The sequence below is a fragment of the Oncorhynchus clarkii genome, chromosome 17, assembly GCF_045791955.1.
Source record: "Oncorhynchus clarkii lewisi isolate Uvic-CL-2024 chromosome 17, UVic_Ocla_1.0, whole genome shotgun sequence".
NCBI lineage: Eukaryota > Metazoa > Chordata > Actinopteri > Salmoniformes > Salmonidae > Oncorhynchus > Oncorhynchus clarkii.
In genome coordinates this window covers 35349-49348 of record NC_092163.1, presented here as the reverse complement: position 1 = coordinate 49348, position 14000 = coordinate 35349, and the positions used below count along the sequence as shown (strand labels likewise).

The window sequence follows — 14000 nt, the reverse complement described above, 5'->3', positions numbered from 1 at the left end:
CTGCCCAGCCTGTCAAGAGTGACCAAATGGGTGTTTAGCATCCCCAGGGGCTCTGCATCTCTGCCCAGCCTGTCAAGAGTGACCAAATGGGTGTTTAGTATCCCCAGGGGCTCTGCATCTCTGCCCAGCCTGTCAAGAGTGACCAAATGGGTGTTTAGCTTCCCCAGGGGCTCTGCATCTCTGCCTGTCAAGAGTGACCAAATGGGTGTTTAGCATCCCCAGTGGCTCTGCATCTCTGCCCAGCCTGTCAAGAGTGACCAAATGGGTGTTTAGCATCCCCAGGGGCTCTGCATCTCTGCCCAGCCTGTCAAGAGTGACCAAATGGGTGTTTAGCATCCCCAGGGGCTCTGCATCTCTGCCCAGCCTGTCAAGAGTGACCAAATGGGTGTTTAGCTTCCCCAGGGGCTCTGCATCTCTGCCCAGCCTGTCAAGAGTGACCAAATGGGTGTTTAGCTTCCCCAGGGGCTCTGCATCTCTGCCTGTCAAGAGTGACCAAATGGGTGTTTAGCATCCCCAGGGGCTCTGCATCTCTGCCCAGCCTGTCAAGAGTGACCAAATGGGTGTTTAGCTTCCCCAGGGGCTCTGCATCTCTGCACAGCCTGTCAAGAGTGACCAAATGGGTGTTTAGCTTCCCCAGGGGCTCTGCATCTCTGCCTGTCAAGAGTGACCAAATGGGTGTTTAGCATCCCCAGGGGCTCTGCATCTCTGCCCAGCCTGTCAAGAGTGACCAAATGGGTGTTTAGCTTCCCCAGGGGCTCTGCATCTCTGCCCAGCCTGTCAATAGTGACCAAATGGGTGTTTAGCATCCCCAGGGGCTCTGCATCTCTGCACAGCCTGTCAAGAGTGACCAAATGGGTGTTTAGCTTCCCCAGGGGCTCTGCATCTCTGCCTGTCAAGAGTGACCAAATGGGTGTTTAGCATCCCCAGGGGCTCTGCGTCTCTGCCCAGCCTGTCAAGAGTGACCAAATGGGTGTTTAGCATCCCCAGGGGCTCTGCATCTCTGCCCAGCCTGTCAAGAGTGGCCTGAAGGGCGTTTAGCTTCCCCAGGGGTTCTGCATCTCTGCCTGTCAAGAGTGACCAAATGGGTGTTTAGCTTCCCCATGGGCTCTGCTTCTCTGCCCAGCCTGTCAAGAGTGACCAAATGGGTGTTTAGCATCCCCAGGGGCTCTGCATCTCTGCCCAGCCTGTCAAGAGTGACCAAATGGGTGTTTAGCTTCCCCAGGGGCTCTGCATGTGTGGAGAGGATATTCTCCAGTCACCATCGCATGAGCCTGAAGCCCCAGACTGGCCAAACTCGTGTTTCTAAAAATGAATTCAAAGGCACTAAGTCCTTTTTTTTTCCCATTTAATTTGTATTTAACTCTGAATAAATCACAGGCTATAGGCTATACAGTTCAGACTGTAATGATTTAATAGAACAAAATGTTGTTTAAAATGCTGAGCGTATTTCTTTGTTGGCTATAGCCTTGAAATAATTTAAAGAATATAACCTACATTCTTTTATTTTTTTTTTAAATGTTTAAGTTTATAAGTTCTATTCTTCAAGAAACAACGGCTATTTATAGTTCAAAAACAGATGTTGGAACTGCAGATTGACCCTTTAAAATCACACATCAGTTCAACTGCAGATGTTGTGACCCTGTTCTTAAGACAGTACTTACTGGTGTTAATCAGGTCTCCTGTCTCCTCCTCCTCTTCTTCCTCTTTTTTCGATATGACAGTCATCTCCTCTTTCACTCCAAAAACTGCATCCTCCTCTTTTTCTTCCTCCTCTTCTTTTACTGTAATATCCTCCTCTTCTTTTACAGTAACATCCTCCTCCTCTTTAACTCTGAATGCGTCTTCCTCTTCTTCTTTCACTGTAACAGCCTCACCTTCTACTTCTTGTTTTACTGTAACATCCTCCTCTTCCTTCTCCTCTTTCACGACAACATTCAGCCACAGACCCTCTTTCTCCGTCCAGCAGACCTCTTCTTCTTTAGCAAGAGGAGAGTAGTTTGGGGAACTCATGGTCAAGGATGATAGCTAGCTAGTTAGCATTAGCGACTAGCCTAGTGCTAGGCCAATTTATCAAACCGGGCTACCTGACTAATAACAACAGAGTAAATGTTAATTTAAACGGGATAAGACGACAAAAGTGTGTTTAAAATACAGTGGTTAATATACACCGAAACCATGTAAAGAGCTTTAATATTTTCGTTTTTTAAATTTTGGCTAGAAAGCTACCGAAGCAGTTAGATCCATAGTAGCCGTGTTGTTGTTGTTGAAGTCCCGTCCACTAGATTATACGTCACACCGGCGACACCAAATAAATGATCCAAATCGCCGTCCGCTGAATGGAGTGGAGGAAACAGTTACTTTTATTATTGAGACAACAACAAAAGGGAATCACTTTCAATAATTGTTTTATTTCAAGTATAACATTTTTTTTTTTATAACGTTACAACATACAGTGCAATAGTAATGATACTTATAGTTGATAAATTCACTTTCACGGTGATCACTTGAAACAATGTGTATCTTTTACACACACACTAACCTGATAGGTAGGAAAACACACACTGTGTGTTCTGATTGGATAAGGAGTTGATTAATGCAACATACCAGTACACACACACACATTCCTCCATTCACCCCCCATTGGACTAGTAACCGAAAGGTTGCAAGTTAAAATCTCCGAGCTGACAAGGTAGAAATCTGTCATTCTGCCCCTGAACAGGCAATTAACCCACTGTTCCTAGGCCCCCCAGTACTAAACACATGTAGTGGACTGATTCTGTTCCCCCCCCAGTACTAAACACATGTAGTGGACTGATTCTGTTCCCCCCCCCCCCCCCCCAGTACTAAACACATGTAGTGGACTGATTCCCAGTACTAAACACATGTAGTGGACTGATTCTGTTCCCCCCCCAGTACTAAACACATGTAGTGGACTGATTCTCGCAGAGCCAGGGTGTTTTGTAAGATGTTTACACACAGAAAATAATCCTGTAAGGCACTGTGTTATTTTTTAGTTTGCTCAATTTCACAAAAAAATAATGGAGAGGCGTTCCTAATTGCCAACAGAAGATGATCTTAAAAAGGTAAGGCATTTATTATATCGCTATTTCTGACTTGTGTCGCAACTCCTTGGTTGAAAATTATTTGTTATTGATTTGTGTGCTGTGCGCTGTCCTCAGATAATCGCATGGTTTGCTATCGCCGTAAAGACTTTTTTGAAATCTGACACGTTGGCTGGATTAACGACAAGTTAAGCTTTATTTTGGTGTATTGCACTTGTGATTTCATGGAAGTTTAATATTTATAGTAATTTAATTTGGCGCTCTGCCATTTCACCAGAAGTTGGCCAGGTGGGACGGTAGCATCCCACTGATCGCAAGAAATCACGATTGTGTCCCAAAGTTGATGGGCGTGTCCCCGAAGTTGATGGGTGTGTCCTGAAGTTGATGGGTGTGTCCCCGAAGTCACCCTCAATGTTTTGTCAGCAACACAAAGGAGGGCCCTCCAAGTGAGCTGGTAGGGGCAAAGGGGGGAGGGGGGGGGGGGGGGGGGGGGGGGGGGGGGGGGGGGGGGGGGGGGGGGGGGGGGGGGGGGGGGGGGGGGGGGGGGGGGGGGGGGGGGGGGGGGGGGGGGGGGGGGGGGGGGGGGGGGGGGGGGGGGGGGGGGGGGGGGGGGGGGGGGGGGGGGGGGGGGGGGGGGGGGGGGGGGGGGGGGGGGGGGGGGGGGGGGGGGGGGGGGGGGGGGGGGGGGGGGGGGGGGGGGGGGGGGGGGGGGGGGGGGGGGGGGGGGGGGGGGGGGGGGGGGGGGGGGGGGGGGGGGGGGGGGGGGGGGGGGGGGGGGGGGGGGGGGGGGGGGGCTGGTGGTTTCGGACTCAGGGAGGGTCCTCCTAGTGAGCTGGTAGGGGTGAGGGGGGGGGGGGGGGGGGGGGGGTTGGTACTCAGAGTAAACCTTGCAAAAGCTAAAAGACTCTAAAACTTAAAATGCGCCAGTTTATAAAGTAGATATTAAGCAGCAGTAATATTAATGGACCTGAAAACATGGTAAACAATACATGTTATTAATGAACCTGATTTATCAATGAAAACATGGTAAACAATACATGTTATTAATGAAAACACGGTAAACAATACATGTTATTAATGAAAACACGGTAAACAATACATGTTATTAATGAAAACATGGTAAACAATACATGTTATTAATGAAAACATGGTAAACAATACATGTTATTAATGAAAACATGGTAAACAATACATGTTATTAATGAAAACACGGTAAACAATACATGTTATTAATGAAAACATGGTAAACAATACATGTTATTAATGAAAACATGGTAAACAATACATGTTATTAATGAAAACATGGTAAACAATACATGTTAGTTGAGGTAATATGTACATGAAGGTATAAGTTATTAAAGTGACTATAGATGACAACAACAGAGAGTAGCAGCGGTGTAAAAGACGAGGAGAGGCAATGCAAATAGTCTGGGTAGCCGTTAGTCTGGGTAGCCATTAGTCTGGGTAGCCATTAGTCTGGGTAGCCATGAGTCTGGGTAGCCATTAGTCTGGGTAGCCATTAGTCTGGGTAGCCATTAGTCTGGGTAGCCATTAGTCTGGGTAGCCATTAGTCTGGGTAGCCATTAGTCTGGGTAGCCATGAGTCTGGGTAGCCATTAGTCTGGGTAGCCATTAGTCTGGGTAGCCATTAGTCTGGGTAGCCATTAGTCTGGGTAGCCATTAGTCTGGGTAGCCATTAGTCTGGGTAGCCATGAGTCTGGGTAGCCATTAGTCTGGGTAGCCATTAGTCTGGGTAGCCATTAGTCTGGGTAGCTATTAGTCTGGGTAGCCATTAGTCTGGGTAGCCATTAGTCTGGGTAGCCATTAGTCTGGGTAGCCATTAGTCTGGGTAGCCATTAGTCTGGGTAGCCATTAGTCTGGGTAGCCAATAGTCTGGGTAGCCATTAGTCTGGGTAGCCATTAGTCTGGGTAGCCATTAGTCTGCGTAGCCATTAGTCTGGGTAGCCATTAGTCTGGGTAGCCATTAGTCTGGGTAGCCAATAGTCTGGGTAGCCATTAGTCTGGGTAGCCATTAGTCTGGGTAGCCATTAGTCTGGGTAGCCATTAGTCTGGGTAGCCATTAGTCTGGGTAGCCATTAGTCTGGGTAGCCATGAGTCTGGGTAGCCATGAGTCTGCGTAGCCATTAGTCTGGGTAGCCATTAGTCTGGGTAGCCATGAGTCTGGGTAGCCATTAGTCTGGGTAGCCATTAGTCTGCGTAGCCATTAGTCTGGGTAGCCATTAGTCTGGGTAGCCATTAGTCTGGGTAGCCATTAGTCTGGGTAGCCATTAGTCTGGGTAGCCATTAGTCTGGGTAGCCATGAGTCTGCGTAGCCATTAGTCTGGGTAGCCATGAGTCTGCGTAGCCATTAGTCTGGGTAGCCATTAGTCTGGGTAGCCATGAGTCTGCGTAGCCATTAGTCTGGGTAGCCAGTAGTCTGGGTAGCCATTAGTCTGGGTAGCCATTAGTCTGGGTAGCCATTAGTCTGGGTAGCCATTTGACTAGATGTTCAGAAGTCTTATTGCTTGGGGATAGAAGCTGTTTAGAAGCCTCTTGGACCTAGACTTGGCGCTCCGGAACCGCTTGCTGTGCGGTAGCAGAGAGAACAGCCTATGAGTCTAACGGTTCTACTAAGACTAGGGTGGCTGGAGTCTTTGACCATTTTTAGGGCCTTCCTCTGACACCGCCTGGTATAGAGGTCCTGGATGGCAGGAAGCTTGGCCCCAGTGATGTAATGGGCCGTTCGCACTACCCTCTGTAGTGTTTTGCAGTGAGGATGGCAGTGAGGCAACCAGTGGCAACCAGCTGCACTCTCGATGGTGCAGCTGTAGAACCTTTTGAGGATCTGAGGACCCATGCCAAATCTTTTCACTCTCCTGAGGGGGAATAGGTTTTGTCGTGCCCTCTTCACAACTGTCTTGGTGTGCTTGGACCATGGTAGTTTGTTGGTGATGTGAACACCAAGGAACTTGAAGCTCTCAACCTGCTCCACTACAGCCCCGTCAATGAGAATGGGGGCGTGCTCGGTCCTCTTTTTCCTGTAGTCCACAATCATCTTCTTTGTCTTGATCACGTTGAGGGAGAGGTTGTTCTCCTGGCACCACATGGCCAGGTCTCTGACCTCCTCCCTATAGGCTGTTTCGTTGTTGTCAGTGATCAGGCCTACCTACTGTCATCGGTAAACTTAATGATGGTGTTGGAGTCGTGCCTGTCCGTGCAGTCATGAGTGAACATTGAGTACAGGAGGGGACTAAGCACACACCCCTGAGGGGCCCCAGTGTTGAGGATCAGCGTGGCAGATGTGTTGTTACCGACCCTTACCACCTGGGGGCGGCCCGTCAGGAAGTCCAGGATCCAGTTGCAGAGGGAGGTGTTTTGTCCCAGAGTCCTTAGCTTATTGATGAGCTTTGAGGGCACTATGGTGTTGAATGCTGAGCTGTCGTCAATGAATTGCATTCTCACATAGGTGTTCCTTTTGTCAAGGTGGGAAAGGGCAGTGTGGAGTGCAATAGATATAGCATCATCTGTGGATCTGTTGGGGCTGTATGCAAATTGGAGTGGGTCTAGGGTTTCTGTGATGATGCTGTTGATGTGAGCCATGACCAGCCTTTCATAGCACTTCATGGCTACAGACGTGAGTGCTACGGGTCGGTAGTCATTTAGGCAGGTTACCTTAATGTTCTTGGGCACTGGCTGGTGCTCTCATGCATGTTTCAGTGTTATTTTCCTCGAAGCGAGCATAGAAGTAGTTTAGCTGGTCTGGTAGGCTCATGTCACTGGGCAGCTCATGGCTGTGCTTCCCTTGGGAGTCTGTAATGGTTTACAAGCCATGTCTGAAGAGCGTCAGAAGTACCATTAAAACCCATCTAACAGAACACAGAGCCGGAGTAGGACGATTAAAACCCATCTAACAGAACACAGAGCCGGAGTAGGACGATTAAAACCCATCTAACAGAACACAGAGCCGGAGTAGGACGATTAAAACCCATCTAACAGAACACAGAGCCGGAGTAGGACGATTAAAACCCATCTAACAGAACACAGAGCCGTAGAGAGTAGGACGATTCGATCTTAATCCTGTATTGACGCTTTGCCTGTTTGATGGTTCGTCGGAGGGCATAGCGGGATTTCTTTTTTAGCTTCCAGGTTAGAGTCCCGCTCTTGAAAGTGGCAGCTCTAGCCTTTAGCTCAGTGCGGATGTTACCTGTAATTCATGGCTTCTGGTTGGGGTATGTACGTACGGTCAATGTTGGGACGATGTCCTCGATGCACTTATTGATGAAGCCAATGACTGATATGGTGTACTCCTCAATGCAATGCGGAGGAATCCCGGAACATATTCTAGTCAACTACTTCCGGCGCCGACAGAGATGGCCGCCTCGCTTCGCGTTCCTAGGAAACTATGCAGTTTTTTGTTTTTTTACGTGTTATTTCTTACATTAGTACCCCAGCTCATCTTAGGTTTCATTACATACAGTCGAGAAGAACTACTGAATATAAGATCAGCATCAACTCACCATCAGTACTACCAAGAATATGTTTTTCGCGACGCGGATCCTGTGTTCTGCCTTACAAACAGGACAACTGAGTGGATTCCATGCAGCGACCCAAAAAAAAAACAACTCCGAAAAAGAGGGAAACGAGGCGGTCTTCTGGTCAGACTCCGGAGACGGGCACATCGTGCACCACTCCCTAGCATTCTTCTTGCCAATGTCCAGTCTCTTGACAACAAGGTTGATGAAATCCGAGCAAGGGTAGCATTCCAGAGGGACATCAGAGACTGTAACGTTCTTTGCTTCACGGAAAAGTGGCTCACTGGAGTGACTCTATCCGAAGCGGTGCAGCCAACGGGTTTCTCCACACATCGCGCAGACAGAAACAAACAACTTTCTGGTAAGAAGAGGGGCGGCGGCGTATGCCTTATGACTAACGTGACATGGTGTGATGAAAGAAACATACAGGAACTCAAATCCTTCTGTTCACCTGATTTAGAATTCCTCACAATCAAATGTAGACCGCATTATCTACCAAGAGAATTCTCTTCGATTATAATCACAGCCGTATACATCCCCCCCCAAGCAGACACATCGATGGCTCTGAACGAACTTTATTTAACTCTTTGCAAACTGGAAACCATTCATCCGGAGGCTGCATTCATTGTAGCTGGGGATTTTAACAAGGCTAATCTGAAAACAAGACTCCCTAAATTTTATCAGCATATCGATTGCGCAACCAGGGGTGGAAAGACCTTGGATCATTGTTACTCTAACTTCCGCGACGCATATAAGGCCCTGCCCCGCCCCCCTTTCGGAAAAGCTGACCACGACTCCATTTTGTTGATCCCTGCCTACAGACAGAAACTAAAACAAGAGGCTCCCACGCTGAGGTCTGTCCAACGCTGGTCCGACCAAGCTGACTCCACACTCCAAGACTGCTTCCACCACGTGGACTGGGACATGTTTCGTATTGCGTCAGACAACAACATTGACGAATACGCTGATTCGGTGTGTGAGTTCATTAGAACGTGCGTTGAAGATGTCGTTCCCATAGCAACGATTAAAACATTCCCTAACCAGAAACCGTGGATTGATGGCAGCATTCGCGTGAAACTGAAAGCGCGAACCACTGCTTTTAATCAGGGGAAGGTGTCTGGTAACATGACCGAATACAAACAGTGCAGCTATTCCCTCCGCAAGGCTATCAAACAAGCTAAGCGTCAGTACAGAGACAAAGTAGAATCTCAATTCAACGGCTCAGACACAAGAGGCATGTGGCAGGGTCTACAGTCAATCACGGACTACAGGAAGAAATCCAGCCCAGTCACGGACCAGGATGTCCTGCTCCCAGGCAGACTAAACAACTTTTTTGCCCGCTTTGAGGACAATACAGTGCCACTGACACGGCCGGCAACGAAAACATGCGGTCTCTCCTTCACTGCAGCCGAGGTGAGTAAGACATTTAAACGTGTTAACCCTCGCAAGGCTGCAGGCCCAGACGGCATCCCCAGCCGCGCCCTCAGAGCATGCGCAGACCAGCTGGCTGGTGTGTTTACGGACATATTCAATCAATCCCTATACCAGTCTGATGTTCCCACATGCTTCAAGAGGGCCACCATTGTTCCTGTTCCCAAGAAAGCTAAGGTAACTGAGCTAAACGACTACCGCCCCGTAGCACTCACTTCCGTCATCATGAAGTGCTTTGAGAGACTAGTCAAGGACCATATCACCTCCACCCTACCTGACACCCTAGACCCACTCCAATTTGCTTACCGCCCAAATAGGTCCACAGACGATGCAATCTCAACCACACTGCACACCGCCCTAACCCATCTGGACAAGAGGAATACCTATGTGAGAATGCTGTTCATTGACTACAGCTCGGCATTCAACACCATAGTACCCTCCAAGCTCGTCATCAAGCTCGAGACCCTGGGTCTCGACCCCGCCCTGTGCAACTGGGTACTGGACTTCCTGACGGGCCGCCCCCAGGTGGTGAGGGTAGGCAACAACATCTCCTCCCCGCTGATCCTCAACACTGGGGCCCCACAAGGGTGCGTTCTGAGACCTCTCCTGTACTCCCTGTTCACCCACGACTGCGTGGCCACGCACGCCTCCAACTCAATCATCAAGTTTGCGGACGACACAACAGTGGTAGGCTTGATTACCAACAACGACGAGACGGCCTACAGGGAGGAGGTGAGGGCCCTCGGAGTGTGGTGTCAGGAAAATAACCTCACACTCAACGTCAACAAAACTAAGGAGATGATTGTGGACTTCAGGAAACAGCAGAGGGAACACCCCCCTATCCACATCGATGGAACAGTAGTGGAGAGGGTAGCAAGTTTTAAGTTCCTCGGCATACACATCACAGACAAACTGAATTGGTCCACTCACACAGACAGCATTGTGAAGAAGGCGCAGCAGCGCCTCTTCAACCTCAGGAGGCTGAAGAAATTTGGCTTGTCACCAAAAGCACTCACAAACTTCTACAGATGCACAATCGAGAGCATCCTGGCGGGCTGTATCACCGCCTGGTACGGCAACTGCTCCGCCCTCAACCGTAAGGCTCTCCAGAGGGTGGTGAGGTCTGCACAACGCATCACCGGGGGCAAACTACCTGCCCTCCAGGACACCTACACCACCCGATGTCACAGGAAGGCCATAAAGATCATCAAGGACATCAACCACCCGAGCCACTGCCTGTTCACCCCGCTATCATCCAGAAGGCGAGGTCAGTACAGGTGCATCAAAGCTGGGACCGAGAGACTGAAAAACAGCTTCTATCTCAAGGCCATCAGACTGTTAAACAGCCACCACTAACATTGAGTGGCTGCTGCCAACACACTGACACTGACTCAACTCCAGCCACTTTAATAATGGGAATTGATGGGAAATGATGTAAATATATCACTAGCCACTTTAAACAATGCTACCTTATATAATGTTACTTACCCTACATTATTCATCTCATATGCATACGTATATACTGTACTCTATATCATCAACTGTATCCTTATGTAATACATGTATCACTAGCCACTTTAAACTATGCCACTTTGTTTACATACTCATCTCATTTGTACATACTGTACTCGATACCATCTACTGTATCTTGCCTATGCTGCTCTGTACCATCACTCATTCATATATCCTTATGTACATATTCTTTATCCCCTTACACTGTGTACAAGACAGTAGTTTTGGAATTGTTAGTTAGATTACTTGTTGGTTATTACTGCATTGTCGGAACTAGAAGCACAAGCATTTCGCTACACTCGCATTAACATCTGCTAAACATGTGTATGTGACAAATAAAATTTGATTTGATTTGATTTGAGTCTGTGATAGCAAAACAGTCCTGTAGTTTAGCATCTGCTCCCTGTGACCACCTTTTTATTGATAGAGTCACTGGTGCTTCCTGCTTTAATTTTTTCTTTGTAAGCAGGAATCAGGAGGATAGAATTATGGTCAGATTTGCCAAAAGGAGGGTGAGGGAAAGCTTTGTACGTGTGTATAGAGTTTTTTTTCTCCTCTTGCACATTTAACATGTTGATAGAGATTTGGTAAAACTGATTTAAATTTCCCTGCATTAAAGTGCCCGGCCACTAGGAGGCGCCGCCTCTGGATGAGCATTTTCTTGTTTGCTTATGGCGGAACACAGCTCATTCAATGCTGTCTTAGTGCCATCCTCTAGCTGTTTACATACCACAGTCAAAGAATACAGTTGAAAACTCTCTAGGTAGATAGTGTGGTCTACAGTTTATCATGAGAAACTCTACCTCAGACCAGCAATAGCTCGAGACTTCCTAAGATATAGTGCAGTTGTTTACAAAAATACATAGTCCCCCGCCCCTTGTCTTACCAGACGCTGTATGTTCTATCCAACCGGTGCAGTGTATAACCAGCTGTATGTTGATAGTGTCGTCATTCAGCCACGACTCAGTGAAGCATAAGATATTACAGTTTTTAATGTCCCGTTGGTAGTTTAATCCCGTTGGTAGTTTAATCCCGTTGGTAGTTTAATCCCGTTGGTAGTTTAATCCCGTTGGTAGTTTAATGCAAATAAACAATTAAAAAAAACACAATCGGTTGGGGGCCTTCTTCTCCGGCGCCATTCCACTCTGTGTTCTACAACCCAGGTCTGGTGTTGGAGATCATTCCACACTCTGTGATCTACTACCCAGGTCTGGTGTTGGAGATCATTCCACACTCTGTGTTCTACTACCCAGGTCTGGTGTTGGAGGTCATGTAGATCTCCTGTGTGTATCTTTTAAAAATGTAAATCAGAGAACTTGAATGACATACGGCTTCTCTCCAGTATGTGTTCTCTGGTGCCGCTTTAAATAATGTGATGTTGAAAAGCTTTTCCCACAATCTGAACAGTGGTAAGGTTTCTCTCCAGTGTGTGTCTGTTTATGATAACTCAGGCTACTTGTGAAAGCATATCTCTTCTCACACCAATCACAACCATACGGCTTCTCTCCAGTATGTGTTCTCTGGTGCCGCTTTAAATAATGTGATGTTGAAAAGCTCTTCTCACAGTCGGAGCAGTGGTAAGGTTTTGGCTTCTGTCCTTTGTGTGCCAGCTGGTGTGTTTTCAGACTACTTGAATGAACAAAATTACTCCCACAGTCGGGGCAGTGGTATGGTTTTTCCCCAGTGTGTATTCTCTTGTGTACATTCAGGTGGACTAACCGAAGGAATCTCTTCCCACATAGATCACAGCTATAAGGCTTCAGTCCTGTGTGTATCCGCTGGTGCAGCTTCAAATACTTTGCAGTTGAAAAGCTTTTCCCACAATCTGAACAGTGGTAAGGATTCTCTCCAGTGTGTGTCTGTTGTCTGTTGGTGTGATTTCATGTTGCTTGGCTTAGTAAATCTCTTCCCAAATTGATCACAGCCATAAGATGTATTTCCTGTGTGAATTCTAAGGTGTGATTTCAATGAATGTGATTCAGAGAAAGTCATTCCACACTGAGAGCAGTGGTATGGCTTTTCTCCTGTGTGGATTCTTTCTCTGGAGAGACTCTTCTCTGCCTCGTCAGCGTCATGAGGTTGTTGAGGCTCTCCAGAGGATCCACGATAGTCACGTCTCTCTCCTGTGTGAACAACAAAGTCAGACGGATGGTTAACTTTGACCTTCTTCTAGTCCATCCTAAATCCAACCAGAGACATTGTTGATTAATATTATAACGTGTCGTTTTCACATCACTTCATGATTTGGGCATATTCACATATTAATGTGATAATTATCTAATTTAAAATAAATCTGTGGTGGAAATATACCAGTATAACAGAACTCTGCGGGTTGTCCTGGAAACTAGAGGTCGACCGATTAATCGGAATGGCCGATTAATTAGGGCCGATTTCAAGTTTGCATAACAATCAGAAATCAGTATTTTTTTTTTTTTTTACACCTTTATTTAATCTTTATTTAACGAGGCAAGTCAGTTAAGAACACATTCTTATTTTCAATGATGGACTAGGAACGGTGGGTTAACTGCCTTGGTCAGGGGCAGAACGACAGATTTTCACCAGCTCGGGGGATCTAATCTTGCAACCTTACAGTTAACTAGTCCAACGCAATAACGACCTGCCTCTCTCTCGTTGCACTCCACCTGCCTGTTAGGCGAATGCAGTAAGCCAAGGTAAGTTGCTAGCTAGCATTAAACTTATCTTATAAAAAACAAATCAATCAACCATAATCACTAGTTAACTACACGTGGTTGATGATATTACTAGTTTATCTAGCGTGTCCTGCATTGCATATAATCGATGCAGTGTGTATCGTTGCTCCAATGTGTACCTAACCATAAACATCAATGCCTTTCTTAAAATCAATACACAGAAGTATATATTTTTAAACCTGCATATTTAGCTAAAAGAAATCCAGGTTAGCAGGCAATATTAACCAGGTGAAATTGTGTCACTTCTCTTGCGTTCATTGCATGCAGAGTCAGTGTATATGCAGCAGTTTGGGCTGCCTAACAACATGGTTGATGATATTACTAGATATTATCTAGCGTGTCCTGCATTGCATATAATCTGACTGAGCATACAAGTATCTAAATATCTGACTGAGCGGTGGTAGGCAGAAGCAGGCGCGTAAACATTAATTCAAACAGCCCTTTCGTGCATTTTGCCAGCAGCTCTTCGTTGTGCGTCAAGCATTGCTCTGTTTATGACTTCAAGCCTATCAACTCCCGAGATGAGGCTGGTGTAACCACAGTGAAATGGCTAGCTAGTTAGCGCGCGCTAATAGCGTTTCAAACGTCACTTGTTCTGAGCCTTGGAGTGGTTGTTTCCCTTGCTCTGCATGGGTAACGCTGCCTGAAGGGTGGCTGTTATCGTTGTGTTCCTGGTTCGAGCCCAGGGAGGAGCGAGGAGAGGGACGGAAGCTATACTGTTACACTGGCAATACTATAGTGCCTATAAGAACA

At 47.2% G+C, this 14000-nt stretch overlaps 1 pseudogene; it reads right to left on the bottom strand.

Moving 5' to 3' along the window:
- Positions 1–12528, bottom strand: part of LOC139369996 (zinc finger protein ZFP2-like) — a 31634-nt pseudogene extending 19106 nt beyond the window's left edge.
- Positions 12529–14000: the final 1472 nt, after the last annotated feature.